The following is a 14,030-nucleotide window of genomic DNA, read 5'->3' as shown; positions in this document are numbered from 1 at the left end:
ATCTCTTGCTAAGTTGGGACCATAGTCAAGGTCTACATTTTTAAAAATATATGTTTATTGATTTCAGAGAGGAAGGGAGAGGGAGAAAGAAATACAAACATCAATGATGAGGGAGAAGCATTGATCAGCTGCCTCCTGCACACCCCCCACTGGGGACCGAGCCCACAACCCAGGCATGTGCCCTTGACCGGAATCGAACCTGCGACTCATCAGCCTGCGGGCCGACACTCTATCCACTGACCCAAACAGGCTAGGGCAAGGTCTGCCTTTGATAATCAGATGTACCCACCAGGGACTTTGAAGAGAGAGCTAAGACACTAAGAAGCAGGAACCCCAAAGAATCTTTTCTGGCAGTGGTGACAATGGCAGCAAGATAGTATCTTTAGAAGAAAAGACCTGGGACAGTGTGGTGTTATAGAAACTAGAAGAGAGTATTCAAGAAGGAAGAATTGCCCTAACTGGTTTGGCTCAGTGGATAGAGCGTCAGCCTGCAGACTCAAGGGTCCCAGGTTCGATTCCAGTCAAGGGCATGTACCTTGGTTGCGGGCACATCCCCAGTAGGGAGTGTGCAGGAGGCAGCTGATCAATGTTTCTCTCTCATTGATGTTTGTTTCTGACTCTCTATCCCTCTCCCTTCCTCTCTGTAAAAAATTAATAAAATATATATATTAAAAAAAAGGAAGAATTGGCCCTAGCAGGTTTGGCTCAGTGGAGGAAGAGCATGGGCCTGTGGACTGAAGGTTCCAGCATTCAATCCCAGTCAAGGGCACATACCGGGGTTGAGGCTTGATCCCCAGTAGGGGGTGTGGCTTGATCCCCAGTAGGGGGTGTGCAGAAGGCAACTGATCAATGATTTTCTCTCATCATTGTTGTTTCTATCTCTTTCTCCCTCTCCCTTCCTCTCTAAAATCAATAAAAATACATTTTTTTAAAAAAAGAAGGAAGAATTGGACAATAGTGTTAAATAATTCTCTAAGCAGTCTAATAGTAAAATGTCTATTAGATTTAGAAACTTGGAGATCATTTATTTCAGAGACCATTATTAAGCCTGAAAGAAGGGAGCAAAGTTCAGATTCCAGGAATAAGTGGAGGGTAAAGAAATAGAGATGATGAGAATAGATAACTCTTTTGAGAGATTTGGTTGTAAAAGAGATGTTTTGGTTACTATTGCTCTGTAACAAGCCAACCCAATCTTAATGGCATAACACAAAAACTATTTTATCATGCTCATGGATCCCAAGGGTCAAGAATTTGACAAACCACAGCAGGGGTGACTGATCTCTGTTTCACAATGTCTGGAGAGACTCAAATGGCGGCCAGGGGGAGGGGGGGCCGGGAGAGGGTGGGGGTGGGGGGGTCGAACTGCTGAGAACTGGGATCATCTACAGCAGTGGTTCTCAACCTTCCTAATGTCGCAACCATTTAATACAATTCCTCATGTTGTGGTGACCCCCAACCATAAAATTGTTGTCATTGCTACTTCATAACTGTAATTTTGCTACTGTTATGAATCGTAATGTAAATATCTGATATGCAGGATGTATTTTCATTGTTACAGATTGAACATAATTAAAGGATAGTGATTAATCACAAAAACAATATGTAATTATATATGTGTTTTCTGATGGTCTTAGGCGACCCCTGTGAAAAGGTCGTTCGACCCCCAAAGGGGTCACGACCCACAGGTTGAGAACCGCTGTTTTAATGGGAAGAATGTCAGAGAATTTGGGGTCAAGTTTTAAAACTACTACAGGAAAAGTGTTTAAATGCTGAGGGAGAGCATAAAGATGAGAAAGAGATACTGAATATAAAGGAGGAATAATTAATATGGCTGAGTTTTTATAAATTCAGGGAGGAGATCAAAATCTTAAATAGAGCAACAGTCATCAGATAGGAAAAGTGATAACTTCATTGTCCCTATTGAAACTGGAGGGCAAAGAGAAGACCATGGACAGTTTTGGGGGGTTAAATGCCTACATATCCTTTGACCCTGTTCCCTTCAAGAGGTTGATCCTAATGATTGTGAGTTGGACTTGGTGACTTACTTTTAAGAATAGAATAAAGCAGAAATGGCTCTCGCTGGTTTGGCTCAGTAGCTAGACCACCAACCTGTGGACTGAAGGGTCCCGGGTTTGATTCTAGTCAAGGGCACATGCCTGGGTTATGGGCTCCATCCCCAGTAGGGGGAGTGCAGGAGGCAGCCAATCAATGATACTCCCTCACCATTGATGTTCCTATCTCTCTCCCTCTCCCTTCCTCTATGAAATCAATTATATATAGCAGAAATGATAGTGTGTGATTTCAGAGTCTTGGTGACAAAAAGGCGCAGCAGCTTACTGCCTGTTCTTCCTCTGTCTTGGATCAGTTGTTCTGGGAGACACTCAGACAGCCCTGTCGAGATGAACTGAGGCTTTCTGCCAACAACCAGGTGAGTGAGGCATCTTGAAATGCATATTCCAGCCCTAGACAAGCCTTCAGCTGACTGCAGCCCCAGCTGACAGCTTGACTGAAATCTTATGAGAAACCCCAAGCTAGAATCAACCAGCTAGATGCTCCCAAATTCCTCCCAACCCTCAGAGATCTTGAGAAATAATGAATGTTTTTTGTTTTAAGCCATTATTTTGTGGGGTAATTTGTTACACAGAAATAGATAATTTAGCCCTGGCCAGTGTGGCTCAGCTGGTTGGGAGTTGTCCCGTGCACTGAAACTATTACATTTTCAAGTCTAATATCTCTTCATTGCTTTTTCTTTAAGTGATTTCTCATCGTCTCATATTGTTAATACTAGAGGCTCAGTGCATGAAATTTTGTGCAGGGGATTGGGGGCATCCCTCAGCCCAGCCTGTGCCCTCTCGCAATCCCGGACCCCTTGGGTAGGGTTCCTAGGCCTGGCCGGTGATTAGGGCCTATTGGGGTTTTCTTCTCCCTCCCACCCCCCAACCCCCAGCTGCCAGTAGCTGGCTCCCCCCTCCCCTGCCACTGGTTGCTTCCCTCTGCAGGTGACAGACATGGGGTGCGATTGCTTGGCTGGTCTGGGCCTCCCTCTTATATATGTAAGTGTGGTGTGTGTGTGTGTGTGTGTGTGTGTGTGTGTGTGTGTGTGTGTAATTTAGTTTATTGTTTTCCTCATGTTGGTTGTATTTGGCCCATGAACTCATGTTCCCTGAGGTATTGGCTACTCTGTCTGAATGCAGTGTTTCTCAAACTGTGGCGAAAAACCAGGTTGCTTTTGTTCCCAATCTGTTGCAGGCCTATTTATTGTGTAAAAATTTTCAAATGCCTAGTTTCACTTTGTGTACTAATCATAGACCAGGGACATCAGTCTTTGAACCACATTTTGACTAGTATCATCCTAATGCATACTGGGAAAGAGTATTGATTCAGGGTAGTATATTATATTAGCCCAAGCATGTCAAACTCAAAGGATAACACGGGTCAAATAAACAAGTTTAAGTTTATGTGGGCCACAAAAAAGCAAAAGCTTCAATTTTCATAGAAATGTAGGTTTATTTCGATAGAGACATGCTGAATACAAAGGGCTGAAATAAATGAGTAATTGTTAACATAAAATAATAGAACATTTTAATAAAAATTAATATTTTTTCTTGAACATTAACTTACCAGACACTGAATAACCACACAAATTAATAAGCGTAATGGAAATAAACCTATTTTTCTTGTTATCCAAAAGCGAAACTCTGTTGCGCCCACCAAACAAGTCACACAAGACTAAGGACATGGCCATTGGCTGCTAAAATATCTTCTGCTAATGTTAGTGGAGAGAAATGGTGCGCATGCGCATAAGGCACGTGAGGGAAATGAATGCAACACGATTATAGTAATCAGTCATTAGTGAACGTTGTAGTTCATTATTAATAACTAGAGGCCCAATGCACGCACATTCGTGCAAGAATGGGCCTTCCGCCCTAATCGGTTTGGCTCAGTGGATAGAGCCTCAGCCTGGGGACTGAAGGGTCCCTGGTTTGATTCCGGTCAAGGGCATGTACCTTGGTTGCAGGCACATCCCTAGTAGGAGGTGTGCAGGAGGCAGCTAATCAGTGGTTCTCTCTCATCGATGTTTCTGACTCTCTGTCCATCTCCCTTCCTCTCTGTAAAAAATCAATAAAATATATTTGAAAAAAAAAAAAAAAAAAGAATGGGCCTTTCTTTTCCTGGCTGCCGGCACTGCCTTCGCTCCGGCCCAGAGTCGCCTTTTTGCCTTCCCACGCTGCCCAGAAGGCCCAGATGGGCTGGGGCAGTGCAGAACACCTGCATCGTCGCCATGGCAACAACGCAAGCATCCCGCCCTGCCCCCCGGCCGCTTGGTGCCTGTGCACATGCACGCTGCTCACAGGCCCGCCATCTTTGTCAGGTTAATTTGCATACTCACTCCCGATTGGCTGTGGGGTGTCGCAGAGGTCTGGTCAATTTACATATTTGTCTGTTATTAGTGTAGATTCTATATAATAAAAGCCTAATATGCTAAGTGTCCGACCATTCATTCGACCATTCAACCAGTCGCTATGATGCACACTGAGTACCAGGAGTAGACGCTCCGACCTGTAGGTTAGCTTGCTGCTGGGGTCCGGCCGATTGGGACTGGGCGAGACAGGCCGGACATGCCCTGGAGCCAACCTCCTACGGTCCCCGCCCCGGCCTCTAAAATATTTCTTCTAATTAATTTTCTTTCAGTCTGCACAAATCCTTACACCAGGCCTCTAGTTGTGTATAACAGGACATTGTAAAAATGAAGTTAATAAAATTTTTATTAAAACATTTCTGCCGAAACCGGTTTGGCTCAGTGGATAGAGCGTCGGCCTGCGGACTGGAAGGTCCTGGTTCGATTCCGGTCAAGGGCATGTACCTGGGTTGCGGGCACATCCCCAGTAGGGGGTGTGCAGGAGGCAGCTGATCGATGTTTCTCTCTCATCGATGTTTCTAACTCTCTATCTCTCTCCCTTTCTCTCTGTAAAAAATCAATAAAATATATTAAAAAAAAACAAACATTTCTTACATACTGTTATATTGGCTGGGCCACAAAAATATTCACCGTGGGCTGCATGCGGCCCATGGTCCTCGAGTTTGACAAGCTTGTATTTGCTTTTGGCTTCCTTCACTCTGAGGGGATTATACATCACCACCCATTGCTATGTGACTTTCAATGCCTCTCTGAAGACAGAGTGCATTTCCCTGTCCCATTGCCTAGTTTGGTTTATTATAAAGCAGATGCTGAGATAGAGTTGGGAGTATAAAAGGATTAATGGGGACTAACTCCTGTGAGAAAAGGGAAAGGAAGCAGGATTGAGAAAAGAGGTCAGTGACAAGATTTCTGCCCACCCATTGGGAATATCTGGAGCAAGCATTGCCTGCTGGAGAAGTCCCATGTTTGGCCAGGCTATTGGAAAGCAAGGCAGCTGAAGGCACTAACAGTTGGAAGCTGTCAGCAAGTTCCCTCACGAAGAGGGAACGCAGTAACACACCTCTCCTGGTCTGCCTCATCACCCTGCTCAGCTCTGTGGTGGTGAGCCTGGGGAGCTCTTTCAGTCAGCCAATAAGCATTCATTAAGCACCTCTTATACACCAGGCACTTAGCTAGACACTAGTGCTACAAAGATGACTGGAGCTCTGGCCAGGTAGCTGAGTTGGTTGGAGCATTGTTCGGAGTGTCAACCCGTACACTAAAAGGTTGTGGTTCAATTCCTGGTCAGGGTACATATCCAGGTTATGGGTTCCATCCTCTGGGGACTGTACTGGAGACAACAGATTGATGTTTACCTCTCACATCAATGTTTCTCTCTCCCTCTCTCATTAAAATAAATAAACGTATCTTCAGGTGATGATTTTAAAAACACACACACACACAAAGATACTGGAATACCTTCTTTCTTTTTTCTTTTAGAATATTTTCAAAGAACTTCTTTGTTCAAATAAGACTCCATCCCTGCAAAGGTATCTCCCCATCCAGTGGGAGAAAAGCTAGCACTACTTGTGGGGTATTTTTAAATTCATGAATTCATGAACTTTTACTCATTCATACTATAAGCTGAAATGTGCTAAATGCAAAAGGTTGAGAAGCTCTAGAACCTAGCAAAGGATCTGACAAGTAGTAGGCACTGGAAAAGTATTGCTAGCTAAAACACTACGAGAATTGAGAGGAGGGAAAGTCTTTTTTTCCCCTGAGGAGCATGTTTGTTTATCATCGACAAGTAGGTCAACAAATTTTTTTAAACAAATGTATTTTTATTAATTACAGAGAGGAAGGGAGAAGGAGAGAGAGATAGAAACATCAATGATGAGAGAGAATCATTGATCAGCTGCCTCCTGCACGCACCCTACTGGGAATCCAACCCTGACTTACTGGCCACTGAGGCTCGCTGGCCAGGCTGGGCTAAATTCTTAAAAACCATCTATTCAGCTGATGCAAGGATTCAAATAAAACTCACAAATAGACAAATTTATCCTTTTTATCAATATTTTTTAAATTAATTTTAGAGAGGAAGGGAGAGGGAGATAGAAGCATCCTATCTAATAAAGAGGGAATATGCAAAATGACCATCACGCCGTAACAAGATGGCTGCGCCTGCCGAAACCGGTTTGGCTTAGTGGATAGGGCGTCGGCCTGCGGACTGAAAGGTCCCAGGTTCGATTCCGGTCAAGGGCGTGTACCTGGGTTGCGGGCATATCCCCAGTAGGAGATGTGCAGGAGGCAGCTGATCGATGTTTCTCTCTCATCGATGTTTCTAGCTCTCTATCTCTCTCCCTTCCTCTCTGTAAAAAATCAATAAAATATATTTAAAAAAAAAAAAAAAAAAGATGGCTGCGCCCACAGGAGAGGCGGGGATTCCGTAACACAAGATGGCTGCGCCCACAGCAGAGGCCAAGTTACCGTAAGGAGCCTTAAGGAGCAATCAGCAGGGACCTGAGGCTGTGTGGTTCTGGGCCGGGGCAGGGGACCTGAGGCTGCGCCCCCCGCCTGGTGAGGTTTGACAGAGGACCTCAGGCCATGGCCCTGCCCCGGTGCCAGGCTGGGGGACCTCAGGCTGTGCTCCCTGCCCAGCAAGGCTTGATGGGGAACCTCAGGCCGTGCCCCTCGCCCAGCAAGGCTTGATGGGGGACCTCAGGCCATGTCCCCTGCCCTGCAGAGCTTGATGGGGGACCTCAGGCCATGTCCTCCGCCCTGCAGAGCTTGACAGGGGACCTCAGGCCGTGCCCCTCGCCCAGCAAGGCTTGATGGGGGACCTCAGGCCATGTCCTCCACCCTGCAGAGCTTGACAGGGGACCTCAGACCGTGCCCCTCGCCCAGCAAGGCTTGATGGGGGACCTCCGGCCATACTCCTCTCCCAGCGGGGCTTGATGGGGGACCTCAGGTTATGCCCCCCGCCCTGCAGAGCTTGATGGGGCACCTCAGGCCATGCCCCCTGCCCTGCAGAGCTTGACAGGGGACCTCAGACCGTGCCCCTTGCCCAGCAAGTCTTGACAGGGAACTTCAGGGCGCACCCCCCGCCCTGGTGTTGGGCTGGGGGACCTGAGGCTGTGCCCCCCACCCTGGTGCCAGGCTGGGGGACCTGAGGCCACACCCCTGCCATGTGGGTCTTGACAGGGGACCTCAAGGCGCACCCCCCAGTCCGGGGCCAGGGGACCTGAGGCCACGCCCCCCTCGCCCCGGCACCGGGCCAGGCAACCTGAGGCTGCACCCCCCACCCAGCAGGGCTTGACGGGGGTGGGGCTGGCCGGGTCTGGGTCTCGTGCGATTTTGAGGCACACATAGGTGGGCAGGGACTTGACTCTGGTTCCTGTGGTGTGCCCCAGACCCTGACAGGAGGAAGCTTTTCATATACATTTTACTAATTTTCTTTCATCTCTGATACTTCTATTATAGAGAAAGGGCAAATGGCAATATTAAAATATTTCCTCTAATTAATTCCTTTTTAATGTGCATGAATTTCGTGCACCGGGTCACTAGTCAATAATAAGACTCATTGATCAGCTTCCTCCTGCACACCCCACAATGGCGATCGAGCCTACAACCTGGGCATGTGCCCTGACCAGGAATTGAACCTGTGACTTTCTGGTTCATAGGTTGATGCTCAACCACTGAGCCATGCTGCCTGGGTGACAAATTTATCTTTATAATTTACCTATCCTGCTGCCTCTTTCAAGCCCTCCCACAATCCATAATTTTCTTCCCTTCCTCCCAATCATAATCAAAACTCTCGTTCCCTAACTCAGGGTGTCATTCTGATTAGTTTGCTATAATGCTTCATAACAAGTTAAGAATGATTTTTAAATTTCTGCAATTTTATTTGCATTTTAAAAGAGTAGGTGTTTAAACACCAATCATTCTGTAAATGATAGAGGAGCTGGACTAATCCTTGCCAACCACTATGGGGCACAGCTACAGTGTTTTGGATAGGTTCAAGCCTCGGACTAATGAGAGGGCACAGTCCTCTTGTGGCCACGTGCAAGTCCCAGCTTGGAGGGCAGAGCCTTCCCAGCACAATTATAGCCAACAGCTATAGCTGTAAGCTTGAGCCTGTGGTCTGAACATGTGGCCCCACGTGCCTGAGTGATAGAGTTCAGGTACATGTAGCTGAGTAGGATTGAAACCCACAAGAATGTTGTAAACATCTTGATCACGCCCTTACTTTGCCTCATGGCATCTGCTATAAAATAAAGACACGGCTTGTGGGTGTTGGCGCTGTCCACCAGAGGGGCAGCATCCACCGAGACCCAGCTTTCATTCTCTTGTCTGTCTTTTCTAAGCCTTTCATCGCCCCTACTCAGGGTCACTGAACCAGGCTGAGCTGGCATGAGTATGCCATGGCCGTGCCGGCTCCCCACAAACCACCAACACCACTTCCTCCCTTCTTCAGAAGTATCTTTTCATCCTGAGGAGTTAGAATTAAAGTGTATGCAATTAGCCTTACAGCTTCATCTTATTGTTTTTCCCTGCTTCTGAAAGCAAAATTGAGAATAATATTAGGAGTGCCAAATCCGGGGCTCCTGAGCTTGAGACGACTGCCTGCTGTGCTCATGGTTGGGTGGCCCAGGCCTTGAGCAGATTGGCAGATGAGACTGCTCGCCCGCAGACATGCCCCCAGGGTTGCTAATGTGGGCTAATCCTTTCTTCAGAGTGGTGCAGGCAGGGGTTTCCAAGGGAGGAGCCTGCTGGGCATTTTCACCCAGTGACAAGTCTGCTGGAGAGGCACCCACATTATAACATTAGAACAGGGGGAAAGACATGGTGTATGACTTCAGTGGTCGCTTTCCCAGTGACTTCCACTTAAGTGCCCCAGTAAAACTCAACCCCGTGGCTGGTTGAGGCTAAGTAGGCACAAGACCTAATATGCTGATTTCCAGTGATCTCTGAAAAGAAAACAGGAACAGACTACCTCAGAGGTTGGGCAGAAAAAGTTGGCTTCCCCATAGCACCGTGCTCTGAAATTTAGCAAACTGTATTAACGTGCCTCTTTGACTTGTCAGTCATTCCCACCAGATCATAAGATAGATGAGGGCGGGGCTCATTCACCCCAGTATCCCCAGCACTTAAAGATCCTCAATGAAGATTAGAAGAAAGAACAATTTTGAGGGGCCACTATGCAAAACATAAGGTGTGGCTCCTACTCTCAAGAAGCAGAGATTTGGGGAAAGGAAGTCCACTGAAAGTTTTCACTAGGTTGGAGAAGTGTATATGGGTGTGTAGAGTGAGGAAGAGATAAGAAAGCAGAAGAAAGTGCAAGTAAATGCAACATGAAAGGAAATGGCATTTTTAGAGAGTAATCCAGAAGGTGCAAGTAAGAGGGTGAGGTCACCTTTGCAGTTGATGCCAGTTTGGATGCATTTATAGGAATACTAGAGGCCCCGTGCACAGATTTGTGCCCTGGTGGGGTCCCTCAGCCTGGCCTGCACCCTCTCACAATCTGGGACCTCTCCGGGGATGTCCGACTGCCGGTTTCGGCCCGATCCCCACAGGCCAGGGCTGGGCTCAACCAGAACTGCCCTGCAGAGCACATACACAGCCGCTGCTATGGCTTGGCTCTTCACCACAAGGTGGTTGAGTTCCATTGTGAAGCAAACCCAAGTGGAAGGTGCATGGCCTTCCCTAGCCTCAGAAATCACAACATTGCTTCCACAGTAATTTACAGGCCATAGTATGAGCCACCCAGACTCTAGGGGAGACTACAAAGACACCCACCTCTCAACAGAATTATTAAAATAATTTATTGCTATTTTTCAAAAACTACAGACATAAATAAAAAAATAATAGACTCATGACTGTTCTTTGGCCAAAGAGATCTAAATAGAAGGTGTCTCAGCATTTACTCCTGCTTAGCCCACAGGGCTGGGGGTTGGGGGAGGAGACAAAGGAGAGGGCTCTTCGGCTCCTCGCCATCTTCCCATGTTTGTTACAGAACCATTTAAAAAATTCACCAAAGCTTCTGCAAAGCTAAGCTAAAATTAGATGGATTGCTAATTTGGTAGTGACAAGATTATTTTGGCCCCAAATAACTTTTTAAAAGGACACTTAAGAGGCTATATTTCAGCCATGAAAGATTTATGAAAGACATCTTTCTTCATAATGACTAGTGAGAAGACGTCTTTTCCACTGGTTGGGAATAACAAATTCAGCAGATGCCTGAAAAGAGGCATGTCTAAAAATCACTTTCCCTCTTCCTCGTTTTCCTCCTAGCCCCCTTCCTTTCCTGAATGATTTGGAGGAAATTCCTTTATTAAGCAGCTACAATGTGCTAAGTATTATTGTTGTCACTTCCGTAACATTTCAAAGGACAGAGTTAGCAGCCAATTTTTTTTTAAATTTTTTTATATTTTATTGATTTTTTATAGAGAGGAAGGGAGAGAGAGAGTTAGAAACATCGATGAGAGAGAAACATCGATCAGCTGCCTCCTGCACGCCCCCCATGGGGGATGTGCCCGCAACCCAGGTACATGCCCTTGACCGGAATCGAACCTGGGACCCTTCAGTCCACAGGCTGATGCTCTATCCACTGAGCCAAACCGGTTTCGGCAGCAGCCAATTTAATAGCATGATTCAGATATAATATTTCAGACTTTTCCTGTAAATGACCAAATAGCTGTCATGCTTTGCAGGCAATACAGTTTCTTTTACAACTATTCAACTTTGTTGTTTTAGCAAAAAGCAGCCATAGACAATCTATATATATATGAAAAGCCAGCAACCGGAAGACTGTAACAACTAGAATGACTGGTCACTATGACACCCACTGTGGCCAGCGAACCGGCCCAATCAGAGGGTGGGGCCAGCTGGCCAACTTCCCACGGCCCTTCCCCCCTCCGGCCCCAACCCCAATCGGCCCGCCCCACCCTGATTGGCCTGAAGCCCCTCCCCAAGGCCCGCCCCACCCCAGATCAGTGCCCCACCCCGATCAGGGTCAGGTCCAATCAGCCAACCACCTGCGGCCCCTCCCCCTGGTCATCCCCACCACCAATGGGCCCCCACCACCCTGATCAGCCCGGGGTTCCTCCCAGCCAACTCCGTCTCTGATCTGCTCCCCCACTCTGATCAGGGGCAGGTCCAGCCGGCCAACCATCCCTGGACCGTTCCCTAGGCCACTGGCCCCCAATTGGCTCCCCTCACCCCATTTGGGGGCAGGGCCAGCTGGCCCACTGCCCACAGCCCCTCCCCACAGCCGGTGCTGCCCCCAATCAGATCCCCACACTCCATCAGGGGTGGGGCCCGTTGGCCAATCGCCCGCGGCCCCTCTCCCCAGCTGACCCGGCCCTGATCGAGCCCCAATCAGGGCGGGTTGGCCAGCCAACCTCCCGCCATCTCCTCTTCCCAACAGGCCCAGCCCCGATCTGCTTCAATTGGGGCTGGGCTGGCCCGACCCCACCCGTGTATGAATTCGTGCACTGGGCCTCTAGTATCCTATCTAATAATAGACAAACATGGTAATTAACCGTACCTCCAACACGCTTCCCATTGGCTAATCAGGGCGATATGCAAATTAACTGCCAACCAAGATGGCAGCCAGCAGCCAGGCAGCTGAAGCGAACAGGAGGCTTGCTTGCTCCAGTGAAGGAGGAAGCCAAAGTTCCCCACCTGCCATTGCTGGGCTCTGAGCATGCACTCTAAGAAACAATGTTGCAATTATAGAAGTTAAACAAACCCCAGAAACCTGCTTTCACCAGCCGAGGTCTCAGAGCTGGAGCCGAGCCTCAGAGCTAGAGCCGGCTCTCAGCTCCAGCAACAGCCATAGAAGGTAAATAAATCCCAGAATAAAAAAAAAGAATAAAAGGAGAGGTTGGGAGCTTCAGTCACCCGCCAGCCTGAAAATGGTCCTCAGCCCCTCACCCAGACTGGCCAGGCACCCCAGTGGGGACCCCCACCCTGATCTGGGACACCCTTCAGGGCAAACCAGCCGGCCCCCACCCGTGCACCAGGCCTCTATCCTATATAGTAAAAGGGTAATATGCAAACTGACCCTAACAACAGAAGGACTGGGAATGACTGGTCACTATGACACACACTGACCACCAGGGGGCAGATGCTCAATGCAGGAGCTGCCCTCTGGTGGTCAGGGCACTCTCACATGGGAGGAGCTCTGCTCAGCCACAAGCCAGGCTGATGGCTGCCAGTACAGCGGTGGTGGTGGGAGCCTCTCCTGCCTCCTCAGCAGCGTTAAGGATGTCCGACTGCAGCTTAGGCCTGCTCCCTGCTGGCAAATGGACATCTCCTGAGGGCTGCCAGGCTGCCAGAGGGATGTCTGACTGCCAGCTTAGGCCCAATCCCCCGGGGAGTGGGCCAAAGCCAGCCAGTGGTCATCCCCTGAGGGGTCCCAGACTGCAAGAGGGCACAGGTTGGGCTGAGGGACCTCTCCTCCCCCCCGCCTCGAGTGCACAAATTTTTGTGCACCGGGCCTCTAGTCTATATATATAAAAGTATAAGTGACCATTACAACCAGTTGACAGAACAACCAGTCAACTGGTTGCTGTGATGTGCACTGACCACCAGGGGGCAGACACTCAATGCAGGAGCTGCCCCTGGTGGTCAGTGCACTCCCACAGACAACCTCCCACAGCCAGCCAACCTCCCACAGTCCCTCCCCGCAGCCAGCTTCGATTGCTGGCCAGGCCAAGAGACCCCACCCATGCACGAATTCCTGCACCAGGCCTCTAGTATATATATAAATATGTATTACTGTGTTCCAATGAAAAGTAATTTATGGACACTTAAATTTGACGTTCATATAATTTTCACGTCACCAAAAATTATTCCTCTTTTGATTTTATTTAACCATTTAAAATTTAAAAACCAACTTTAGTTCATGAACAAAAATTAGCAGTAGGCCCAGGTTGGTCTGTGGGCTGTACTTTGCATACCCCTGCAAAATTGAAGAAGAAAACAGGGTACTGAATTGTGTGTATAGCATGATTTTTTATAACTCAAAAAAGGAGATCTACACATAAATAAAAGGCTGGAACTAAATCTATAAGATATAGTTGTATTGCTATGCTGAGATTATGGTCAATTTTATTCCCTTTACTTTTTGATAGTTGTTGATGGTAATATTTTACTTTAATGATAGAAATAAAAACATTTTGAAAGAATAAATGTGGTAGTGTTCACATTTACCAAAAATCATGAAGAGGGGGAAACTCTGAATGACTCCTGTGGTACTGGATTGAACCTGCAGTTATTTCTATATGTCTCTATCTAGATATAAATCTGTCATTCTATTTATCCATGTAGCCATCTATCTATGAGCAATGTCCACGGAGAGTGCATGAAAGCAGCAACACTTCTAAAGCAATGAGCATACCTCGCATCCGGGTTTTGGTTTCTAAATAACTGCTCTCCACTGAAAAGAACCAAGGTTTGCCCCAGCAGTTGCTCAGTTGGTTGGAACTCCGTCCTGTTCCCGACATTGCAGTTTCAACTTCTGGTCAGGGCACTGTTACGGCAAGAAACATTCAAACCCGTGAAGAATTTTTGTGAGTTTACTTGAGCCAAACTGTCAACAAATGCTGGGAAGCAGAATCTCAAAGGA

Source organism: Myotis myotis, unplaced genomic scaffold (assembly GCF_014108235.1).
Source record: "Myotis myotis isolate mMyoMyo1 unplaced genomic scaffold, mMyoMyo1.p scaffold_m19_p_2, whole genome shotgun sequence".
In the NCBI taxonomy this organism is placed as follows: Eukaryota; Metazoa; Chordata; class Mammalia; order Chiroptera; family Vespertilionidae; genus Myotis; species Myotis myotis.
This window is presented reverse-complemented; position numbering follows the sequence as displayed.